The sequence below is a fragment of the Schistocerca cancellata genome, chromosome 8 (assembly GCF_023864275.1).
Source record: "Schistocerca cancellata isolate TAMUIC-IGC-003103 chromosome 8, iqSchCanc2.1, whole genome shotgun sequence".
NCBI lineage: Eukaryota > Metazoa > Arthropoda > Insecta > Orthoptera > Acrididae > Schistocerca > Schistocerca cancellata.
Window position 1 is genome coordinate 253,140,865 of NC_064633.1, and position 24,971 is coordinate 253,165,835.

Below are 24,971 nucleotides of genomic sequence, written 5' to 3' on the forward strand. Positions count from 1 at the left end.
GAGGGTCATCCTGGAATTCAAACACTAAAGCTCGCTTAGGTCAGACAGGCAGTCGGACCAACCATTCACGATCCGACGACAATCAAACCGGTCGACAGTCAACGGACGCACTGACAAGATAACTTCCACTTCACCCGACCAGGAACAACAGGGAGTTCAACGGAGTAACGTAGGAGATATTAGCGCCTACAACCACTTATACATGGAGCTGAGTAACTACAAAATGTGCTGGACAGCAACAACACAATGAGGAAACTACACTGCCTGAAATTTACGTCAAGGGCTAGGGCAGGTAACTGGAACGTTAGTGGCCACAAGGCAGAAGATTACGCTGGTGCCGTTCAGTTCAAATAACCAAATACATTGAAACTCCACCAGAGGGTGGCTGTAATTGTCCAACTTGAAAACCACATTGTTGCTCACGGGAATATCCCAACGGCCGACAACGAACTCCAAACGATACAATGTAACCAGTCTGGACTTGCTGGTAGATTAAATCAAAACTCAACTTTAGTGTCCAGGGTCGGTGAGCCACGGGCCTCGTAGCAATGGCAACAGCCACACGTACTCTGACACCGCGTAGAGCCCCCGGCCAAACTACATTCCGCGGAGAATTCCTCGCTGCTCCACGCCAAGTGACCGACTGGTCGCACACCGCCCAGCCGGAAACTATAAGGGCCAGGACAAAGATAGTGCAAGGTGCGAATATCGATGCACACTGCTGGTGCCATCAGCGTAAGGAGAGGATAACAGCATAATCACGATAACCGCCGGAGACTAAACACAGAATCGCCACAAAGGTTTAATCCAACGCATAGCATGAGCCAGCCACGGGTCAGTATCGTAAGGGGAGCAAACTACAGGAGAGGAGCAGAAGTCAGAGCCCACAAATGCAACGACGCCGTACGCAAACAGCAGATGCTGGTAATTGAATTGCACGATCGGCTCCCGTGTCATCGAACCACAACCACCGAAACCAGGCCCTAAGCCACGGACATCGCCCGCAGTTGGCAGCCGCTCCTGTTCGATTGTCACATCTCGGTAGCAGCAAGACTTTGCATGGTGGCTTAATTATATAAAAATGCAAATATTTTTAGTAGCTGTAAGTCCGATTACGCAATCTCGTGAACGGTTGGCCCTGACTAGTAATTGTTACGCTATCTGACTGCATAGAACAACAACAAAGAATGAAATGAAAATTTCCTGTTAACACAATTAATTAATTAAGTCCCCAGCAACTATAAAACCTACGAAACCAAAGCACAAGTGTAATTGTTCTGTGTGTGGAAGTGTGACTCAACGCACATCTGGCACGGTTCTTCTTCAACAAGACAAGAATTTTTAAATGCCAATTATAATGACGTGATAAAAGAAAATTAGAAATACTATAATTGCGCACGAAAACGAAAATTACACTCTAATACAAGAACACAAGCCAGATGCTTTGTTGACTGAACCTGTAATGATGCATTATTTGAGACACCGAAATAATAAAAGAACATAGTGTTTTGTTACCTTCATATATATTGACGAAATGTACTCTGATCATTACAATATCTCCATTAGAATAACATCTGCTATCTCTCCCATCAAATAACTGCATAAACATAGAACAAACACTCCCTACTACCACATCTCCACTCCGACTTCACGACAAGCAGTGTCCACCACAACTTCTCGGCAAGAACTGCCTGCCGCTACTTCTCAATAATCACTGCCAGTGGAGGTGGCCGAATAAAGCTCTCTGGCGCGATCTCTGGCGTTGTGGCTCAGTGTAGCCACCTTTCATATGCCCTTCCTCCACGGGCTAGAGTTTGATGGTATTTTTGCCAGCGTTGGTGGTGAAAATACCACCAAATTCGTCAAAAAAAATACAGACAAAAATAAAAGATAATATTAATACGTAAATATCATATAACTAGATAAAATTTTGGCTTTGCACTGACTTACAATAGCCTAATATATAAAATACAGTAAGGAATACAAATTCTTTCATACATATGACTTTACATAATAGTTTACACAAATATCATGTGGTTAAACAATTCAATCGATAGCATCAGCAATGACGAATATGTGCAGGTAAGAGTCTCATAACTTTTCACAAACAGTAATACACAAAAAATCAGTTTATACAAATATTCACATAAAATGCTTTCACAACAAGTAGTTGACAGTTCCAGCAGTAGCACCCAGCAATGTTGAATAGGTGCTACAGCAACAAGTGACATCATCTCAGTAGAAGCAGTCCATCAGTGGCACCCAGCAATGTTGAGTAGGTGCAGACACCATCAGGTGACATCATTTCAGTAGAAGCAGTCCATCAGTGGTACCCTGCACTGTGGAACAGGTGCAGACTCCAACAGGTGACATCATTTCAGTAGAAGCAGTCCATCAGTGGCACCCAGCAATGTTGAGTAAATGCAGTCACCATCAGGTGACATTTCAGTAGAAGCAGTCCATCAGTGGCACCCAGCATTGTGGAACAGGTGCAGACTCCAACAGGTGACATCATTTCAGTAGAAGCAGGCCATCAGTGGCACCCAGCAATGTTGAGTAGGTGCAGACACCATCAGGTGACATCATTTCAGTAGAAGCAGTCCATCAGTGGCACCCAGCAATGTTGAGTAGGTGCAGACACCATCAGGTGACATCATTTCAGTCAAAGCAGTCCATCAGTGGCATCCAGCATTGTGAAACAGGTGTAGACTCCATTAGGTGACATCATTTCAGCAGAAGCAGTTCATCAGTGGCACCCAGCATTGTGGAACAGGTGCAGACACCATCAGGTGACATCATTTCAGTAGAAGCAGTCCATCAGTGGCACCCAGCAATGTTGAGCAGGTGCAGACAGCAACAGGTGACATCATCTCAGTAGAAGCAGTCCATCAGTGGCACCCAGCAATGTTGAGTAGGTGCAGACAGCAGTCCATAATATTCACTATCACTAATCACACTGTTCATCAGAGTTTATAAGCAGAAAGTAAACATGTCCTATTGGCACCAATCATGTAGAAAAAGTACAAGTAACAGTCCATAATATTCACTATCACTGATCACACTGCTCATCAGAGTTTATAAGCAGAAGGTAAACATGTCCTATTGGCACCAATCATGTAGAAAAGGTACAAGTAACAGTTCATAATATTCACTATCAGCGGAAATTAAACATGTCCTAGTGGCACCAATCATGTAGAAAAAATACAAGTAACAGTGCATAATATTCACTATCACTGATCACACTGCTCATCAGAGTTTATAAGCAGAAAGTAAACATGTCCTATTGGCACCAATCATGTAGAAAAAGTACAAGTAACAGTCCATAATATTCACTATCACTAATCACACTGTTCATCAGAGTTTATAAGCAGAAAGTAAACATGTCCTAGTGGCACCAATCATGTAGAAAAAAGTACAAGTGACAGTCCATAATATTCACTATCACTAATCAGACAGTTCAAGCATGAACAATAGTTTGAATACACATACAAATGCTTTTAAAATGCTCTTACACTAAACATACAAATTCTAATAAACACACAAATGATATCAGGTAATTGTCATATTACTATTACAAATACTCAAATATCAGTAAACCTATAATATTTATGAATGTCAGTGCAAGCCACTACATACAAATAAAATAATATTTAGGAGTTAGGTGGGTAGGATTAGGAAAGGAAAACACACAAAACACACTCACTCATCTTTCATCCACATTCAGTACTACTGTGTAATTGAATAGTGTTAACTGTGTAAATGCAATTCTGTCAAAATTTGATGTTCATCATGTGTATCAAGCAGTAGTGGCAGCAATGTATAACAGTCAATAATAGTTAAGTCAACGTCATAGTCATCATTTTAAGACCAATGTTTGCCAAGCCAAATAAAAATGTACAGTTGCTGAACAACTGTCAGTGAGCCAAGATATGCAATTACTTCCTCTCTCCAAAAAAAATAATGTACTGCTTATTGATTTAACAAGTGTGTGTAGACAATCTTCCTTCTACTTTAGTGTTCTAGTCTGCTATCTTCATCCTCCTTGTTCCATATAGACCAACAAAAAAAAATATGCACCTCACTTACTTTACCTCTTATCCACCAAACCTCCAATAATCATCAGCATCACATAATCTCAATACTTCAATAATACCTCTTACGTCGATACATATAAACCTTATCATTAATAGCATTTCCCTTACCTCTTGTCAACCAAAACTCCAATAATCAGCAACTTCATATAATCTCAATACCTCAATAATACCTCTTCAATACGTCGACACATATAAATCTTATCGCCAATATCATTTCACTTCCATAACAACTCTTTCCTCTAGTCAGTCTCCTCGAACAAGTACAGATAAAATCCTAATGCAAATCTCATCGTCCCATACAATCCGAAGACACACTGTCAACACACAACCTCTGTGTAATCCATCCAACCCAAATCTTCTACTCATTATGAATTATAAACAAAAGAAATGCATACATGACCTCTAACAGACTTCGTTCGAATAACTCTCAGTAATTAAGTACGATTACGGAGTATGAATGATCATAATATTTCACAGTGTGTACACCACTTCAAGAATCATGGCAAACAGAAGCAAACATGTGGAGTATTTCTTGTGTCAAGTGTCACTTCCTATTTCAATTGTTCACGAAGAATGCAGTGTAATAATTGTCAATGGTCTAAACCTAGTTTTGGTATGTCATGTCGTTAACTTCCTTTCTATTAGCACAAATTTATACACATTCCATAAAACCTCCAGCTCATGTGACTAATATGAAGTTTCTCGTACTAATGTTGTTCGTCGAATTATAGCAGTTCATTTTCCTATCTTAAAAATATAAGGCACTGAGCGTAAGCAAAACATGCAATAGCGAGTAAATATACCAGTAGAGAACAGAATGTCAACAAGTGGATGCAGCACAACTCTTACAACGAGGCTCTGCCAAGCGAACAATCTAAAATTAATACAATAGTATGACCTAAACTCTATGTTTATACACAGTATATCAGCATTTCTATATACTAAATTAAAGAGTAGTTGTGACGACAAACAGGAATGTATAAATATGCCATCCATACGCATAGCAGCAAACATATCTTACGTAATAAACAGGTCATTAGCATCATATCAGCATAAGCAAATAAATGTTCATATGTAATCTTAATAAGTAAACATGAAGGCGCAAGCAGATAAATCACAAAGTATAACTTACATACCTAACCACATCAGCACAATTAATCAGGTGACAATTATAATTTAAATAAATAAGCACAGCAGGCACATAATTAAAAAAATATTACATCAGTGAAAAAGCAGTGCAGCCAAGCGATGCATAATATACACAAGTTACAACCCAGTTCATTAATAATCATTGTCAAAATCAGTTAACGTACGCAAGCACGTTGCTTCACAAGTAAATTCATAGAACATGAAATTAGCACAAAGTATGAATCACGTAATCGCGAGCAGCAAATTACGTCTAAAGTACGTACCTAAGTGGAAATATGTTACCTGAAAAATAAATTCAATTAATAATTACCTTTTTAGTTTATTAGTTTCTTCTTGGAAATTACATTCTTTCTGAAAATTTCTCGATAGCAAGTCGTCTTAACATTGGACACGCACAGAATTTACCTGAAGTTCTTAAATATTTTATAGAACCGTATCCTGAAAAATACTGAATGTTAATAACATAATTCATCAAGTCACTATAGCTTTATACTGATTTTATTCAGAGAAAGACTGTGTATTTGTTTATGGCTGTCAGTGCATTCGCACTGAGCACTCGATCAGCTGTAGGCGCGTGACGTAGGAAGTGATTGTTTGCGGTCAACGACTGCCTTGTGCGGCGCGCAGACTTGACTGTTGCTTTGAGTATTTGCCGCCGCCAAAACACAGCGCGGTACCCTTGTATTTTCTGCGTGTTTACGGGTAGCTGTCAGTTTCTCTAAAGTACGTCATTCCACTAAAATTTTAACGTTAGATATATGATGTATTCCCTTAGAGCGTCGTGATTTAAGAGTTTCTACTTCAACAGTGTTATCATGAATAATTTTGCGAATTCTATATGGACCGTTATAAAGCAGAAAAAATTTGCGACACAAGCCTTTTCCTTTGTGAGATAAACGATGAGACTTAATTAATACCTTTTGACCAACTGACAAGATTTTTAAGCGACCAGGACGTTTTGCTGATTTCACTCTTCTAGCAGCAGCAGATGCAATATTTTGCAGAGCCAGGTTGACAACTTCAGAATGTTGCAGTTTCAGTGAAGGCGGAAAAGGAACGATTTCAGATATGCGATTTGTCGGTGCTTGGTTTTTTAATATCAGTATATGCAGTAAAGAAGTTGAGTCATTAGGAAGTTCATTCAGAATGTTTTGAAAAATATGAAGATACTGATCCCACGTTCTGTGATTCTGATGACAATAAAGACGACACAATTTATTGATTTCCTTCATCCATCTCTCTGAAGCGTTAGATTGAGGGTGAAAAAGTGAAATAAAGATTGGTTTAATTTTACGACGCCGTAGAGTACGAAGCCAAATTTTAGAACGAAACTGTGATCCATTATCTGATATAACCTTATCAACATGACCCACTTCTTTAAGAAAATGGTTAATGAAAGCATTAGATACTGAACGAGCTGTTGCTTTGCGTAACGGTGTAAAACACACATATTTTGATGTCAACTCCACTGCTACGAAAATGTACGCAAAACCATTAGTAGATCGAACCACTGGACCGAACAAATCGACTGCAGCCATGTCCTTTAATTTCGCTGGAATGATAGGAAACAACAGTGCTCTGAGAGAAATTGTTGGCGGCTTAGCCTTTTGACATAATTTGCATTTGGCCAGAACAGATCGAATACGTTTTTCCATATTATTGAAGTAGCAATTTCCTCGTAATTTATGAAAACATTTTCTGGGACCAAAGTGTGCATAACTCAAATGCGTATACCAAATCAGCTGATTAACCCACTCATCAGGAATACAAACTAACCAAACAGAGTTGTCGACCGATTTTTGTTTAAAAAGAACTTTCCAAATAGATCGCAAAAACAAGGTGTGACCAAATTGTCCAATCTAACAAAGCCTCTAAGAAAATTACAGACACCAAGGAAACTACGAACATCACGTTTTGTGGTACGAACAGCATAATTACGAATAGCGTCTAGTTTTTCTGGATCAGGAAGAATATCTTCTGTAGAAATAATGTGACCGAGAAATTTCACCTGAGAACGACCAAATTCAGATTTTTCTAAGTATGCCAACTCTTGCAAAGATACGTAACAATGAATCCAAAATTTTGTTGTGCTCACTCCAAGAACGTTTAGCAATAAGAATGTCGTCAACATATGAAGTAATATTGTCACAAAGATAAACAGGTAAAATTTCGTAGAAACTACGAATGAATGCTGCTGAAGATACAGTAAGTCCGAACGGTAATTTCCGAAGTCACTTTTGGGTAAAATAGTCATATCCGGTTATTTTTTACCTACTGTCTAGATAGATTGATAGTTGGAGAGTTGTTTTTATAGATGCAAAGAATAGTAAAAGAGTAGGCAGCGGTACAGAAAACTAAAAGGGAAATAGCACCACTACAGCTCGGGGCCCTATGCTCGCTACGGAACATATTCACTTAGAGTAGTGAATCCCCTGAGGACTTTAATAGCTGCACATAAATTCCAGTTTGTGACTTAGTGGCAAATTTGGCGGGAGTGCGTACATAAATTGATCTAACCATGAACATGGATGTTTGTCATTCTTAGAATTGCGGAAGATCTTAAATTTCCGAACAGTCAAAAGGTGTTTATAGTCAAAGTTTTCTCCTCGTGGCGACAAAGACCTACCGCGTCTGTCCCAGTCCCAATGTTGATTATTGTCAAGTTCGCGCGCCTGGCGATCTCTTGTTGCATCCCGTAAATGAAACAAATTATTTTTTTCAAAGCCCTCTGCTATCCGTGATTCTAAATTTCTTCTGCTGTCTTTTCCTACGGTTTCGCCTTCAATTTGTTTGACTTGCTTTCGTAATGCCTCAACTTCCCTTTTAACGCGTTCATTAAATTTTCCCTGATTTTCAACATGTTTATTTATGTTCTGGTATTCTTCGGTTTCTGCAAATGGCAATGGTGCTGTATCATCTGAATCTCTGTCCCCATGTAGACTAAGATTAGTCATTTTGTCTGAAATCTCAACTCTTTCCGATAAATCACCTATTTGTTCTTTCTGTTTATTTACGTCTTCCGTAAGTGTCGCGACTCGCGTTTCAGTATTACCACATTTAGTAGTTAACTGTTCATACTGTTGTGTTAGGTTATTTAATCTGTCATTTGGTACAGATTCCCCGATTCTCTCAAATATTTCTTCCTTATCTTTTGCACATTGTAAATTTAACTCTGAAAATTTCTGTACTATCACGTGATTTCTTTCTTCCTGTTCTCTATCCTGTTCCCTTTGTCTAATCTCTACTGCAACTAATCTGTTATTGTGAGAATTCAAAATCGGTTGTACTTCTTCTCTAATTTCTTTCTTTAATACATCTTTCATGTTTTTGAAACATGTCCCTATTCGTGAATCTAACCGTGTTTCCATTGTTTTCAATTCAGATCCTAACTGTGATCCCAGTGAGTCTAGCCGTGTTTCCATTGTTCCCCTGTCTGTTTTTAATTCAGACCGTAACGGTGATCCCAGTGAGTCTAACCGTATTTCCATTGTCCCCATCTGTGTTTTCAATTCAGATCTAAACTGTGTTTCCATTGTTCCCATATCTGTTTTTATTGTTCCTATTTGTGATTCTAACCGAGATCCCAAATTTAATATTGCACTCATCAACTGCTCCATGTTAAGTTGTTCGAAATTCTTTTCGCCCCTAACATTTCCTACAAAACTAACTACCTTCTGCATAGCCATAAAGCTATCTGTGTGCGATACTGTTTCAGAATCTTCTATCGTTAATCTCGTATTCTGTGAATTTTCTGATTGAGAAAAATTTTGAAATGGTTCCGGACTATTTTCCCGACTTATTAAATTGTTTTCCACTTCATTATTCATCATACTGTTCTCCTGTGTTGGCGAGTTCGCCATGTCAACAATTTCGTCATTCTGACTATCCATCATTTTTGCCTTTTTCATCGATCGCGTAATCATTTACAAAACATACAAAACTCGTCACTATATGAAAATTACACACAATGACACTTTATCACAAACAATATCAATTACACGAAATGCTTCCTTCAAACACGATTAACGAACAATAGAGGAATGACAATCACGAAATCTACACATGCAAAATAGACTACAATTACTAAACTACAAATTACTACCACAATACTACTGTCTACTATTTTTACAATCTGAAGAATTCCAAGGGACGATCCTGGCAGGGTCGCCACGTGCATGGGGGCTTAATTATATAAAAATGCAAATAATTTTAGTAGCTGTAAGTCCGATTACGCAATCTCGTAAACGGTTGGCCCTGACTAGGATTGTTACGCTATCTGACTGCATAGAACCACAACAAAGAATGAAATGAAAATTTCCTGTTAACACAATTAATTAATTAAGTCCCCAGCAACTATAAAACCTACGAAACCAAAGCACAAGTGTAATTGTTCTGTGTGTGGAAGTGTGACTCAACGCACATCTGGCACGGTTCTTCTTCAACAAGACAAGAATTTTTAAATACCAATTATACTGATGTAATAAAAGAAAATTAGAAATACTATAATTGAGCACGAAAACCAAAATTACACTCTAATACAAGAACACAAGCCAGATGCTTTGTTGATTGAACCTGTAATGATGCATTATTTGAGACACCGAAATAATAAAAGAACATAGTGTTTTGTTACCTTCATATACACTCCTGGAAATGGAAAAAAGAACACGTTGACACCGGTGTGTCAGACCCACCATACTTGCTCCGGACACTGCGAGAGGGCTGTACAAGCAATGATCACACGCACGGCACAGCGGACACACCAGGAACCGCGGTGTTGGCCGTCGAATGGCGCTAGCTGCGCAGCATTTGTGCACCGCCGCCGTCAGTGTCAGCCAGTTTGCCGTGGCATACGGAGCTCCATCGCAGTCTTTAACACTGGTAGCATGCCGCGACAGCGTGGACGTGAACCGTATGTGCAGTTGACTGACTTTGAGCGAGGGCGTATAGTGGGCATGCGGGAGGCCGGGTGAACGTACCGCCGAATTGCTCAACACGTGGGGCGTGAGGTCTCCACAGTACATCTATGTTGTCGCCAGTGGTCGGCGGAAGGTGCACGTGCCCGTCGACCTGGGACCGGACCGCAGCGACGCACGGATGCACGCCAAGACCGTAGGATCCTACGCAGTGCCGTAGGGGACCGCACTGCCACTTCCCAGCAAATTAGGGACACTGTTGCTCCTGTGGTATCGGCGAGGACCATTCGCAACCGTCTCCATGAAGCTGGGCTACGGTCCCGCACACCGTTAGGCCGTCTTCCGCTCACGCCCCAACATCGTGCAGCCAGCCTCCAGTGGTGTCGCGACAGGCGTGAATGGAGGGACGAATGGAGACGTGTCGTCTTCAGCGATGAGAGTCGCTTCTGCCTGGGTGCCAATGTTTGGCGCCGTGCTGGTGAGAGCCAGAATCAGGACTGCATACGACCGAGGCACACAGGGCCAACACCCGGCATCATGGTGTGGGAAGCGATCTCCAACACTGGCCGTACACCACTGGTGATCGTCGAGGGGACACTGAATAGTGCACGGTACATCCAAACCGTCATCGAACCCATCGTTCTACCATTCCTAGACCGGCTAGGGAACTTGCTGTTCCAACAGGACAATGCACGTCGGCATGTATCCCGTGCCACCCAACGTGCTCTAGAATGTGTAAGTCAACTACCCTGACCAGCAAGATCTCCGCATCTGTCCCCCATTGAGCATGTTTGGGACTGGATGAAGCGTCGTCTCACGCGGTCTGCACGTCCAACACGAACGCTGGTCCAACTGAGGCGCCAGGTGGAAATGGCATGGCAAGCCGTTCCACAGGACTACATCCAGCATCTCTACGATCGTCTCCATGGGAGAATAACAGCCTGCATTGCTGCGAAAGGTGGATATACACTGTACTAGTGCCGACATTGTGCATGCTCTGTTGCCTGTGTCTATGTGCCTGTTGTTCTGTCAGTGTGATCATGTGATGTATCTGACCCCAGGAATGTGTCAATAAAGTTTCCCCTTCCTGAGACAATGAATTCACGGTGTTCTTATTTCAATTTCCAGGAGTGTATATTGACGAAATGTACTCTGATCATTACAATATCTCCATTAGAATAACATCTGCTATCTCTCCCATCAAATAACTGCATAAACATGGAACAAACACTCCCTACTACCACATCTCCACTCCGACTTCACGACAAGCAGTGTCCACCACAACTTCTCGGCAAGAACTGCCTGCCGCTACTTCTCAATAATCACTGCCAGTGGTGGCGGCCGAACCAAACCCTCTGGCGCGATCTCTGGCGCTGTGGCTCAGTGTAGCCACCTTTCAACTTCCATGACATCGTCCCGGGTGGCAGTGTCCTGGGGCAGCCTTCGAAAAGCCAAGAGCCACTCCAGCTCGACTGCTTTCCACGTCGTCGACGATTATGCCAGACCCCGGTCATTACCCTGTTCGAGATGGTTCGCCGTGACCCAAAAAAGCAGCCAGTCCGCGAATTCAGGGCCCGGAATCAGCATTGAAAAGTAGGCACAGCCGAGTACGTCACATTCGGGCGCCTAAGGGCCACACCCGGCGCCTGCTTTGTGTCAGCCGGGAATCCTCGCTGCGAACTCTAACGCCACCGGTCCGCATGGGTGGCACCTCCGCCAGTCTGCCCAGCCTGGACAGCCAACACCACGCCATCTGCCCGCCCCTGCTTATCACTGTACGCCCTGTTTTCGACTCAGGTCACCGCCATCGCCGTGCCACTGGAACGAAGCGACCCTTCGCAATAGAGAACCCTGATGGCCGTCCTTGACAGCAGGGTGGTCGCTTACAGCAGACTTTAGCGCAGTGCTCTGTCTCCAGAGTAACACGTCAACGTCTGCAGTTACGACTCCGGAATATTGCGAGGAAACTCCGGTCCACGCCAGAGAATGCAGCACAATCGGAGGAGTGTATGAAATGTATGAACAAGTAAACAACTAATACAGAATTGTTGTATCTTGAAAGGTAACCCTAGAGGGGATTGTTTAAATAATTGATTGTTTTGGCATAATTTGAGTGCTCTAACAACATTTATTCTTACGAAAAAAAGCATAAAATATGATAAAACAAGTTATTGATTGAATACTGTAAACAACTAGCAGGTGGTTTAAGACTACACTGGACAAGCATCCTGGGTGGCAGGGACAGTATACCCAGTGGAGTGAGTCTAGTACTCTGGCCCTAAAAATGTCGATAGCGTAACCTGAATAGGTCTGACGCTGAGCATGCTTTGATTGGTCAAATCTACTGTAGTTTCTCTACAAAGGTGCAGGTGAGAGCAAGTGGCGGTTGAGATCTGTACGCCCTGACAATGCCGGAGAGGCAGTACGTTACCCTGTTTGGTTAGTGCGGCGATGAAACTTGGAGCTGGCGAGATGTGTGCGGCAGAGATTACAAGTGAAGGCGGCACCTGTGAATCGATCGCGGCCACAAGGGAAATCTGACGATCTAGCGATCAGGCAGACCAATCGCAATTTACTCTCTACTGAAGCACTGAAATCATAGTAGATTTCAGTGTGTGACACACCCGTTCGCTGGTCTTACCAAGGACCAATCTGTCTCACTTATACGACAGAGTTCACAAGGATATCAAACGAGCAGTCCCAGACGTTTGAAGTCCCGCAACGGAGAGCTTCGCACCACTCCAGGGAGAGAGAGAGAGAGAGAGAGAGAGAAAAAAGTTTTCTCGTAAAGTGGACTAACGACACAGCCTTTTCCCCATCTCGAGCCAATCACAGGCCCTAGAGGCGCTAAATCTCCCCTGCCACACGACAGCACAAGCTCATGTCGAACTGGGGCAAAAGCTAAGAAACCTGCGCCTCTGAAAAAAAAAAATAAACCGCCAGTTAATGGCATTTATAAGTCTTCACTCAGGGGGAAGAGACGGTTTTCTCCAAAGTTGTGTCTCTTCCCAGAGCAACAAGGGAACAGATACAATCATAAAGATATGTATCTAAATCGTTTTGGCCTTGGAGCTTGTTAGTCTTAGCTATTAGGTGTAATATAGATTCTATCTCTAAATGTTTCTCAATAGCCCGATTTTTCTTTTACAACCGAGGCGGCCAGGAAGTGGTGACAGGCCCATTTGCACTATCGGCGAACACAGGTGATTTATTATTAATATTACGCGTTTGTCTGCAAACATTGCCCGGTTTACGACTACACTGTGTGCACGCATTCCATCAGACCGTTCCCCCTGCCCTGGCTTCTGTTGGCGCCATGGCTGGTATCGCGACATTGTTCTTCTGGAGACCTTTCTCCATAAGAGGCTGCACTGAGTGCCCTGTACAGCTGTGGGCTGGTCCGGCAAAAATTTTTAATAGAAGGACACGCCACCAAATGACTTTCAACTCCCATCATACAATTTCTACAAGCTAAGAACCATAAATATACCTCATACTTTTAGCATATAGCAGGCTCCATCAATGTCTGCTCAGGCTGTTGACTTTCTAGAATCTAGCCCGAGGTGCGTCAGGTTGGATTGAAATCCTTAATAAGTTTCCATATGCGAAAAATGTGTGAGAAAGTAACTTGTGCTCTCTCAGTGCCCTCCACGTGCCACTGATTTCTGCACGGGTAGGGTCTTACTTCAGTATTGTTTATTGTGACACAAACCAGAGCACATCATTTAAAATAGTAGGAGAATCTCATCTTGATAGCCGATACGTATGTGAGAAAGATAACTTTGAAAATCAGGATCGCCCATCGCTAAAACATATCCTACCTTAACCTGATTCATTCCAGGGGTCATTCACTCACATGAAGCTGCAAGCCAACAAGAGTCCATGAAAAGTTGACTGTAAGTAATATAAATTACATTAGACACAGGGGTCATTGCTACATCACAGACTTCCGATAAACATTTGATACGCGGTTAAAAGGCTTTGCAGCAAAGAAATATACTCATTCACATCATATCCTGAGGTCAGTGATGTTTAATGTCCCAATTCATTTACAATGTCTTTGAGTATTAACGGTTCTCTGGTCATTGATTTACCACTGCTCTATCACTCATTTGGTCTCATTCATCAGACACATAAATTCTCATTTCTCAATGAACAAAGGAATCACATGTGTAATATGTTTGTCTTATTACGTAAGTTGTGTAAATTAGTGTATTATTTTCTCGACATGAAAACAAATACAGTCACATAATCAGAGCATTACTAAGTGTGCAGAAAAACATAAACCTCACAATCAAGACAGTTCAATAGATACATACAAAAAAGCATAAAGATATTACATAATGATATTACAGAAAGGTATCCTATCACTCCCTCCACAAGGGTCCGTGGGGACACAAATTTTACAGTTGAAAAAGTCACACGAACTGAGAAACATTGCACTTATGACCACTCACAAACTGTGACTGGTAGGACTGAAGAACAGCAATTTGTGCCAGAGTGGTATGGCCTCTCACCCAGTTCATGACGTGGCAGACGTGGCAGCAGAGATCTCTGGTGTTCCCTGTTGTCTTGCAGTATCTGGTGCCTGGGCAGCAACCGGTATCTTGGGCAGCTTCTGATCACAGCAGGACGCTTGGCCTCATCCTAGTCATGCCACAGTCAGCCAACAGGAACTGAGGTGACAGCGTGGCATTTGACATGCAACATGCCCCCTGGTATAGGCATCCATTCAGCGTTAGCGGTACATGGGACATCCCTGCTCATCCTGTTCACCTCTGCATCGGAAAGCACATGCCGTCGATGGGACACATCACTCTCGGCTCGGTTAGGTATGGCATGCGCGTTGACTGTGGTGCCACGCGACTCACTTGTCCCTCGATTAGCCAGATGGTGGGTCGTTGGCTGTTAGGCTTTTGTTTTCCATGTGTGGTGGCGTCCCAGTGTCTGCACCAGCTTGAGACGTGCTGCCTAAACTGGGGCTGCATGACGTAGGTCAGCCAGAAGTGGCCCAGTTCAGTTGCAGTGGGTGGTCCGGTCCCCTACACCAGGGCTGCTACAGCTTACTCATTAACGCTTCCCCCTCTCTACACCCTTCGCTGGCTGGCATGGGCCATGACGACCAGTCTGCCTTCTTGATTCCAGAGTCTGTATAATCCTCAAGTGTTGTCTAATGCCATATTCTCTCACAAATATCATTACATCGATATAATCAATTTAGAGAAAGGAAAATAATAATGAATGAATTTTTTTTTGCTTTATAATGATGAATAAAAACTTTTTACTTAACACACACACACACACACACACACACACATATATATATATATATATATATATACACACTCCTGGAAATGGAAAAAAGAACACATTGACACCGGTGTGTCAGACCCACCATACTTGCTCCGGACACTGCGAGAGGGCTGTACAAGCAATGATCACACGCACCGCACCGCCACTTCCCAGCAAATTAGGGACACTGTTGCTCCTGGGGTATCGGCGAGGACCATTCGCAACCGTCTCCATGAAGCTGGGCTACGGTCCCGCACACCGTTAGGCCGTCTTCCGCTCACGCCCCAACATCGTGCAGCCCGCCTCCAGTGGTGTCGCGACAGGCGTGAATGGAGGGACGAATGGAGACGTGTCGTCTTCAGCGATGAGAGTCGCTTCTGCCTTGGTGCCAATGATGGTCGTATGCGTGTTTGGCGCCGTGCAGGTGAGCGCCACAATCAGGACTGCATACGACCGAGGCACACAGGGCCAACACCCGGCATCATGGTGTGGGGAGCGATCTCCTACACTGGCCGTACACCACTGGTGATCGTCGAGGGGACACTGAATAGTGCACGGTACATCCAAACCGTCATCGAACCCATCGTTCTACCATTCCTAGACCGGCAAGGGAACTTGCTGTTCCAACAGGACAATGCACGTCCGCATGTATCCCGTGCCACCCAACGTGCTCTAGAAGGTGTAAGTCAACTACCCTGGCCAGCAAGATCTCCGGATCTGTCCCCCATTGAGCATGTTTGGGACTGGATGAAGCGTCGTCTCACGCGGTCTGCACGTCCAGCACGAACGCTGGTCCAACTGAGGCGCCAGGTGGAAATGGCATGGCAAGCCGTTCCACAGGACTACATCCCGCATCTCTACGATCGTCTCCATGGGAGAATAGCAGCCTGCATTGCTGCGAAAGGTGGATATACACTGTACTAGTGCCGACATTGTGCATGCTCTGTTGCCTGTGTCTATGTGCCTGTGGTTCTGTCAGTGTGATCATGTGATGTATGTGACCCCAGGAATGTGTCAATAAAGTTTCCCCTTCCTGGGACAATGAATTCACGGTGTTCTTATTTCAATTTCCAGGAGTGTATATTACTAATTATACAATACCCAAAAATAAATTTAAAGACTGGAGGGCTATGTTAAAGTTTTGTAAACGTAATATATGGGGTGTGGGGTGTCTTCGTTTGTGTGTGCACATGTTTTTCATAGCTTTTGGTTATAGCCGTCAGGCACCCTTATTTCAAGCTGGCGCTACATCTATACCTCCACCAAACGTGCAGATTTTCCCAATATTAAATACTAAATTATTGCACTACCCTATGCCTTTGCTAATACTACCAAAGCGAAATTTTCATGCATTTTATTCCTTGTACACTCTTCCTTTATTTTCTGATGTCCGGCGGTGTTGTCTGCTGACAGTGAAGTCGTCAGTTAGTGCGTCTACCCCCTCAGGCGCTTGTCATTTGCCTGAAATCTTTGAAATGGCATTTTATGATTGTGTACACATAATTTTACATAGTACAACGATGCCTCCAGTCTTCTCTGTCAGGATCGCTGCTGCAGAAATGAAACACAAGTACACTGCATTATATATATACAAATACGTTTTTTTTTTCTAAAGTTAGTCTCATCCATAGTCCATCATTTCATTTCTGCTTCATATTTCTGGGTCTGGAGTACGCCACTCTACCGTGACTTGCATTTGTCCGTGATAATTCCCAACTCACAATATTTTGCCGACGGCGCTCACATGGTGCTAGCAAAATTCCTCCACGAGACAGGCTGCACCGCACGACAGGGAATGGCTCCTAACACAATGAGTCTTAGCGTCGATACGCATCTAAAATACGAACCGCTATCACCATACAAGACACATCTGAAGATCGAGACTCACATGATCATAACACGCTGACTCATAGCGTCGACTCGCGCCCAAGGCGTGAACAGATAACACTACACAAAACTCATCCGAAAATCGAGACGCACAAGCTCTGTGGCACCATTTACCGTCTAGACACCACGAGAAACGTAAAGTGACGCACATCCGTCCCTCGGGCAGAGTACAAGAAACCACGGAAAGTAAACAGAAACTATGTCTTTGGCCATGGTGGCACCTGCTACGACAGAGTACGATGCTCAATTGCTTAAATCGGACAACATATAACTTGAACGGGATTTTCTTTTCACAATCTCCCATTTGCCAGATAATGTTGACGTGAAGATGTCACAAATACGCAATGTACTTAACTACGTTCAACAAGGACTCATGCTGAAATCTAATGTTAATGACAAACAGACAAAATAACACCGAAATTGAACATATGAAAAGTACGCTAAGCAACACAAAAATGGTTCAAATGGCTCTGCGCACTATGGTCATCAGTCCCCTAGAACTTAGAACTACTTAAACCCAAGTAACCTAAGGACATCACACACATCCATGCCCGAGGCAGGATTCGAACATGCGACCGTAGTGGTCGCGCGGTTCCAGACTGTAGCGCTTAGAACCGCTCGGCCACTTCGGCCAGCTAAGCAAAACAATATCTACATTAAATTACGTTAACCAGTTCATCCACGGAGACTACATACTGCACCTTCTCTTCCGTGGCAGTAATCTTGTACATTCGTGCTCTACCAGGTTAATATTGCTTGTTCCAATAGTTTCTGTGGTATTGTTTTGAGCTGAGTTCGCAGCGGTTGTGTAACAATTCCTGTTTGAATTTTCTCTGCGTTAACCCTGCAATGCGTTAGGTGGCCTCAATTCCACATATTCGATTCACTAGTCATTCCATTGACCTTGACCGTTGTACGTCCTGCTACTGCTTTGCTGTTGGTCCCTAGAATCCTGTTGGTCCTGGTTCGTGTTCTGTTGCTGTCTCCAGTTTCCATTTTTTCGGTTATTGTTGTTGTTTTAGTTATAATTATAATTTCCTTGTCTTCTTCTATTCTCCCTTATGGCTGGTTATTCTCATTGAAGTTTGAATTTTGGTTTTGATTCTATCGATCCTTTCCCCCTTTTCGTACATCGTCAATCCTCTCAAGCGAATCTGGCAAGTATGGCCACTAATTATACTTATTTCCCGCATGTTTTGTATTTCATTCATGTACTCGAGTTCGCACAGCTCGCTCTGGAAAGCTTCGATTGAATCACTACATCTACCGATGAGCAGTTGGTGGTGACGTAAAGGTAATTTAAATGTAGCAGTGCCTTATAATTTCGTTGGGACTGTACGGTTGACCCAAAAACGGGTTCTTCTAAGTCCTTTCCTAACATGATCTCTTGTTTTATCCTTTCCTGTGTGTCTTGCGACCAGTATGTGCTAAGGACTGCGTCCTTAAATTCTTGCTAGGAGTGACAACTCTCCGCAATTCCGAGCATATGTTCTGCATTCGACCCTTCTGTGAAACAACAGATAAACTGGATCTTGTACTTCATTGGTCAAGATTCTGGTGGCACGTGATCGTACTGTGCCACCGAGGTCTATGGATGTACTAAGTTGTTAGCATCCTTGAAGACTTGAAAATTCTGGCTGGTTAAGAAGAGTTTGTGGTCGAAGGTTCGACGTATCCGATATACGAATTTTCCCTCTCGTCTGCAGCGAGTGGTTCCGTGTATCCGTGTGCCAACGATCCTCGTGCACTGTTATGGTACCCCTCGTGTTGTGAGATTTACCAATAAAGTTTATGACCTCCGTAGGCAGGAGTATATTCCTGCTGCATTCGCCTATGTACACACTGTGTTTGCAGTTGCGTGACTCGCTCATGTATCTGCCAGACGTCCTTAGCCCACTAGGGTCTGTTTTCTTTAACGTTCAGAATGTTTGAATTCTGTCTGTTTGAGTTGCTTCGCAGCCTCACATATTTTTCCCTGCGTTTCTTGAACTATTTTTTTTTCCTTGCCTTGGGAGATTTGTAAGTGCCTTTTTTGTCTAACACATCAGTTCTAGCGAGTATAATTTATTCTTTCGGCACTGATGCATCCTTTCGTGCTACTTGTGCTACCAATGGCGCTGTTTTGGCATTACGGTACGCCTGCTCCACGAACTCAAGCCATTCTTCTGTCGTTTCCTTGACATTCTCTAGCTGTCTTGGAGTCCTTTATTCTGCTTCTTATCTATACCGTCTGTGACCGATCGTATGGCTAATTTGTGTCTTCCCTCCTCTTCCTCCTGTCTCTTTTTCTCTGACTCTTGTCTCTTCCTTTCTGCCTCTTGCCTCTTGCCTTCTGCCTCTTGCAAGAAATGCATGAGAGCCCCAAAGTGAGATCCACTGCTAACACCTCCAGGAGTCGAAGAACGAGATTCCATGATTCTGTGACGTTTCGTTCGTGATTCTGGTCTACCAGTCTTACTGTTGGTGCTTCTCGTACCAGCAGCGCCTACATTTCGTTCTATTGCGGTCTCCCATTCACTTTCATCACCTGACTGAGACATGTCGTCATACTCTCCATATTCTACGTTCGACATTTCTGCCCGGTGTGGAAATGCATTTACCTGAGAATCCCGTGTAATATTTGCAAGGTTACCGCTAGTATTCTGACGTGAATCCATTAACAAACACCTATTACTTCCGATACTCCGTAGCAAACATGCCTTGCTTCTTGTAAGCATGTACTCTGACCCAAACGAATTTCGACACTACACATTCCTATACCACGCAGATTATAATCTAAATTACGCTAAAGTGAGCTACTGATTCCTAGTTCATGACAACGAATTCAAATGACAGCACGCTTGTCTATGTTCACAAAACGAAAATCTCATTCTATCCTAACAAATCAGCACAACGCAGTTAACCATCAGAAACAAACAATCAAGTGACACAGAAGTCACAACCACAACATGAAAATACACACATACTATTATTAAGTATTAGTACTATGTTTAGACGCCAGCAACGCGAATATACTCTAATCAGTGCCCCACATTAAACATGGGGACAGTAACTCTACTATGCCACACTATTTACGATTTGACGGTCGCAGAAACTGCCACAACCACAAAATTCAGCGCAAGGGACGTAAAATTGAATTTTTACCGAAGGCAACACGATCTGACGGTCACAGAAGAAGCCATCAATCCGTGATCCTGGCCTGGAACGCCACAATGAAAGATAACCCTAGTGGAGACTGTTTAAATGATTGAACGTGTTGGCATAATTTTGGTGTTCTAACAACATCAACTTTTCCAAAAAAAAAAAAACATAAATTAATAAACACGTTATTGATTTAATACTGTAATCAACTAACAGGTGGTTTAAGACTACAATGGACAAGGATCGTGAGTGGCACAGGCAGTATCACTAGTGGGGTGAGTCAAGTACTCTGGCCCTAAGACTGTGGATAAGTCAGTCTGAATTGATGTGACACGGAGCAGACTTTGATGGATCATAGCTGCTGTAGTTTCTCTACATAGATGCAGCTGAGAGAAAGTGGCAAATGAGAACTGTACCACCTTCCGGAGAGACAGTAAATTAACCTGTTATCTTCGTGTGGCGATATAACTTGCAGCTGTCGAGTTGTGTGTGGCGGATGTGAGACATGGTGTGGCAGCTGTGAATCCATCGCGGCCATGAAAGGAATGCAAAAATCTCACGGTCTAGTGATCAGGCAGACAGATCACAGCTTACTCTCTACCAGAGCCCTGAAATCACAGTAGAGTTCAGTGTGTAATCCACCTGATCCACTGGTCGTACCAAGGACCAGATTGGCTAACTTATACGACAGAATATGTCACAATATGTCGCTCTTAGCTCTAACTGTGAAAGTAATTTCGGAGTTACCCGAAGACAGTGTGGTAAGACCGTTGCTGTTTACATTGTAGATAAATGATCTAGTAGAATGCGTCGGAAGCTCTTTCAGGCTGTTTCCAGATGTTGCGGTTATCCATAAGAATGTAGCAACGCCAAAAGACGGTAACAATTTGCAGAAGAACCTGCGGAGGTTAGATGAATAGTGTAGGGACTTCCAGTTGACCTTGAACTTAACAGCATGTAACACACTTAGCAAAAGAAAACAGCTACCCTACAACTATATTGCAGATGACTAGCCACAGGAAACAGTAACCATTGTAAAATTTTTTAATAGTATATACACTGAGCGATATTAAATGGAATGACCACATAAAACAAATATAATTTTAAAATGTTATTGTGACGATATAATACTGTAATTTATAATGTTCGAATCCAAGATCACTTAATTTGAAACACTTTATCTCATGACCAGTTTTGGCAGCAGCTAGCTGTCATCCTAAGATTCTTATCTTTCTCAAAAATGTATTTAAAAATTAGTCTCTTCGATATTCTGAGAACATGCATGTGGAACTGTATTATTATAATTGGAGCATGTACTCAGTACGTCGGCGAGACTGATGGTTAATTGCGTGTCTGGGACATTTGAGAATCTAGGTATGGCAGCTAGTTACTATCAGAACTGATTATGAAACAAACTATTTGATATCAGACGATCTTGGCTTGAAATATTATAAAATAAAACACATAGTAGTAGAAGTAGATGCGAGACTGGCACTAATAGAATGAATCTTAAGGAATTGTAATATAGCTACTACAGAAGTGGCTACTAATGTGCCGTTTCTACCAGTTTCTGTGTACTGTTCATCAGCATGGCACCATTATCAAGTTAGACTAATGTAAGAGATAGAGAAAATCCAACGAAGGGCGGTGCATTTCGTCACAGGATCGTTTAGTCGATCGCTGAGAGATCGTTTAGATATGCTCAACCAACTCCAGTACAGAGACTACAAAAGAATGGTTGTATATCAGAGAGAGGTTTACTATGAAAATTTCGAGAGAGCACTTTCGATTAAGAGCTGGACAGTATGCTACTTCCTCCTACATATGACTCACGAAATGACCGCAACGACAAAAATCGAACATTTGGTGGTAATACGGAGTCTTTCATCGCATATCCCATTCGCGAATGGAACAGGGAAGCAGAGATAAGTTAGTGTATAACGTAGTACAGCCTTTCTGGTACATTATTAAGTTCTGTGACAGAAAAGACCAATACAGCGTACCTATACCCCCGAATATAAAAAGTTTTTGTGACACGTGTACCTTATGTCCCATAATTAATGAAAACAGGGCATCGAACCCGAAGATCAGTACTTATCGATAGAACATACAGGGTGAGTCAGCGTTAACAGACGTTTTTGACTCGACTGGAAGCGGGTGAGTCACCGTAGTGGAGGAGCAAGCTTGGGCTGCAGCTGCAGTTTAACATCAATGGAGAGGTGGACTGCGCAACGTTGTGCGTTCTTCGTGCAGACGTTCTTTAAAAATGCAGAATCTGCGACCACCACTCAGATGAAGTTCCCTCCAGTTCAGCATTCCATGAAATGGTGCAATTCCTTCCTGTAATACCATTCTGCTATGGGTTAAGATCTTGTGTGAGACAAGTTCTACGTTGATGAAAAATCTGAGAGACAGTGCTGTGACGGTCATGTCACTTGAAAACATTGAAGTTATAGGTCACGCAATTCAACAAACCCGCAGTTGATTTGCAAGCCGAAAAGCACAGTCTCGAGTTATCAAATTCGCCCATTCGGCGTATCTAAATTTTCGTCCCTATAAAATTGCAATTGTTCAGGAACTGAAGCCTCAAGATTTTGTGAGACGGAGACTGTTGCTGAAATAATGGAAAAGATGTTAGAGAAAGAATCAGGAATTGGGTTTTAATGTGATATGAATCTCGTTTTTACCGAATGGTTCAAAATGGCTCTGAGCACTATGGGACTTAACTTCTGAGGTCATCAGTCCCCTCGTTTTTACCTAAAGACGGTGTTAATAAATCAGACCGTCGTTATTTATCTCCAAATAGCCCTCAGAAAACTGCACCAGCACCCACTGCATTGTGATAGGGTTACAGCGTGGGCAGGATTATGAAATTTGGTGTCATAGGGCCTCGAAGACATTGGGAGAACCATGATTCGAAACTGGGATCATTATTTGACAGTGTTGCATGGATTTCTCATCCCAGAGCTTCGTCGCCATGGCATAAATCTCAAAATGTTTGGTTTTAGCAAGCCAGTGCGACAGCTCACTCATCCAGTCTTCCAGTCTGTAAATGTCTGAAACAAGAAAGTTGTTTCCGGAGGAAGTTATATCCAACTGAGAAGATGTTGACCGGCTGCCCCACTCTCCAGACACTACTCCATTTTACCTTTTCTTGTGGGGTTTCCTCAAGAGCTAAGTGTACATCAGTAAGCCACGTACTGTGCTTCAATTAAAGGATACTACTGAGCAATAAATTCGAGCTGTATCCCATGACACGTTGTAGAGTGTGGTGACGAACTTCACGCAGAGGGTCGGCGAGTGTGTCGGAAAAGACGGCCAATATTTGACGGACATTATCTTTCACAAATAATTAATTTATGTGAAAATTAACAAGGAAAATATAAACTGTTATTCATTATGTATCTTTTGGAATAAAATAAGTTGCTATATTTTAAAATGTCACTGTGTACTCCAGATTCAAAAGTCACCCGTCTTTGTTATAGATAACATCCCTGTGGATCGTTACAACATGATCGTTATGACACCAAAGCTTACTGCGTACAACAAAGACCTATATGAGAAAAAATTCTAGTTTCATTGTAGTTATCTGTATTTTGTGTACTAAAATTGTTTGAATGAATCTAGATTGCAGAACAGAAAAAGTGGCCAGCTCCAAAAACAACAGAAGTTAAGTTTAGCGAATTTGACATCACGCAAGTAAGGCAGAACAATGATAACGTTGGATATAAAACAATGCATTTGCGCGAGCTTAGATGTAGAAAACATGTTTACCTTGAACACTATGCACATCAGTTTTGGATGCAATGATGTTAGTTATGATTTTGAAGACCAATAATACGCCACCACTAGCAACACTTCAAAGAAACTGTACTGTATTACATAACTAACTAATTCTGTCTCTTTAGATCTTTCCATAATTGTGACCAAATTTCTTCTAATTCAGAAGTCACGTGACTAAATTTAATTACTGTTGTTCACTGATTGCCTTTCAAACGATACAGAAAAACTATCGTTTATGCCAAAAACTATTTTCAATACTAATGTGAAGTATACATATTCACATAACCTACAGAACACGACATAAGATCACAAAATTAGTTTGATTACGGGAAAGCCAACATGCTTTTGTCATTGAAATATAAATTAAATGTAAATCAATTTTATTTTGAATTGATTGTCTGCAGTAGAAGTGAAACACTATATCTACAACTAACTGTAGCTACTACTGGCTTTTAGTCAAATAATTGCTTGATTACAATTCAACTGTCAATTTAAATTAATTGGTTTTCTTTTAACTATTTCCTTCATCTAATGACTCTCTCGGAAGTTATGGTGAGGAAGATCTGGGTCAATTACGTTTCAGTAGTAAAGCTCAAGCTCCAACTAAACATGTTCGAAAAAGTTACTTTTATCCTGGAAGGCATATTACACAGCTATAAAAGTACTGACATGATCTTACTTCGATGAGTCGCTTGTGTTGCGATGTAACATT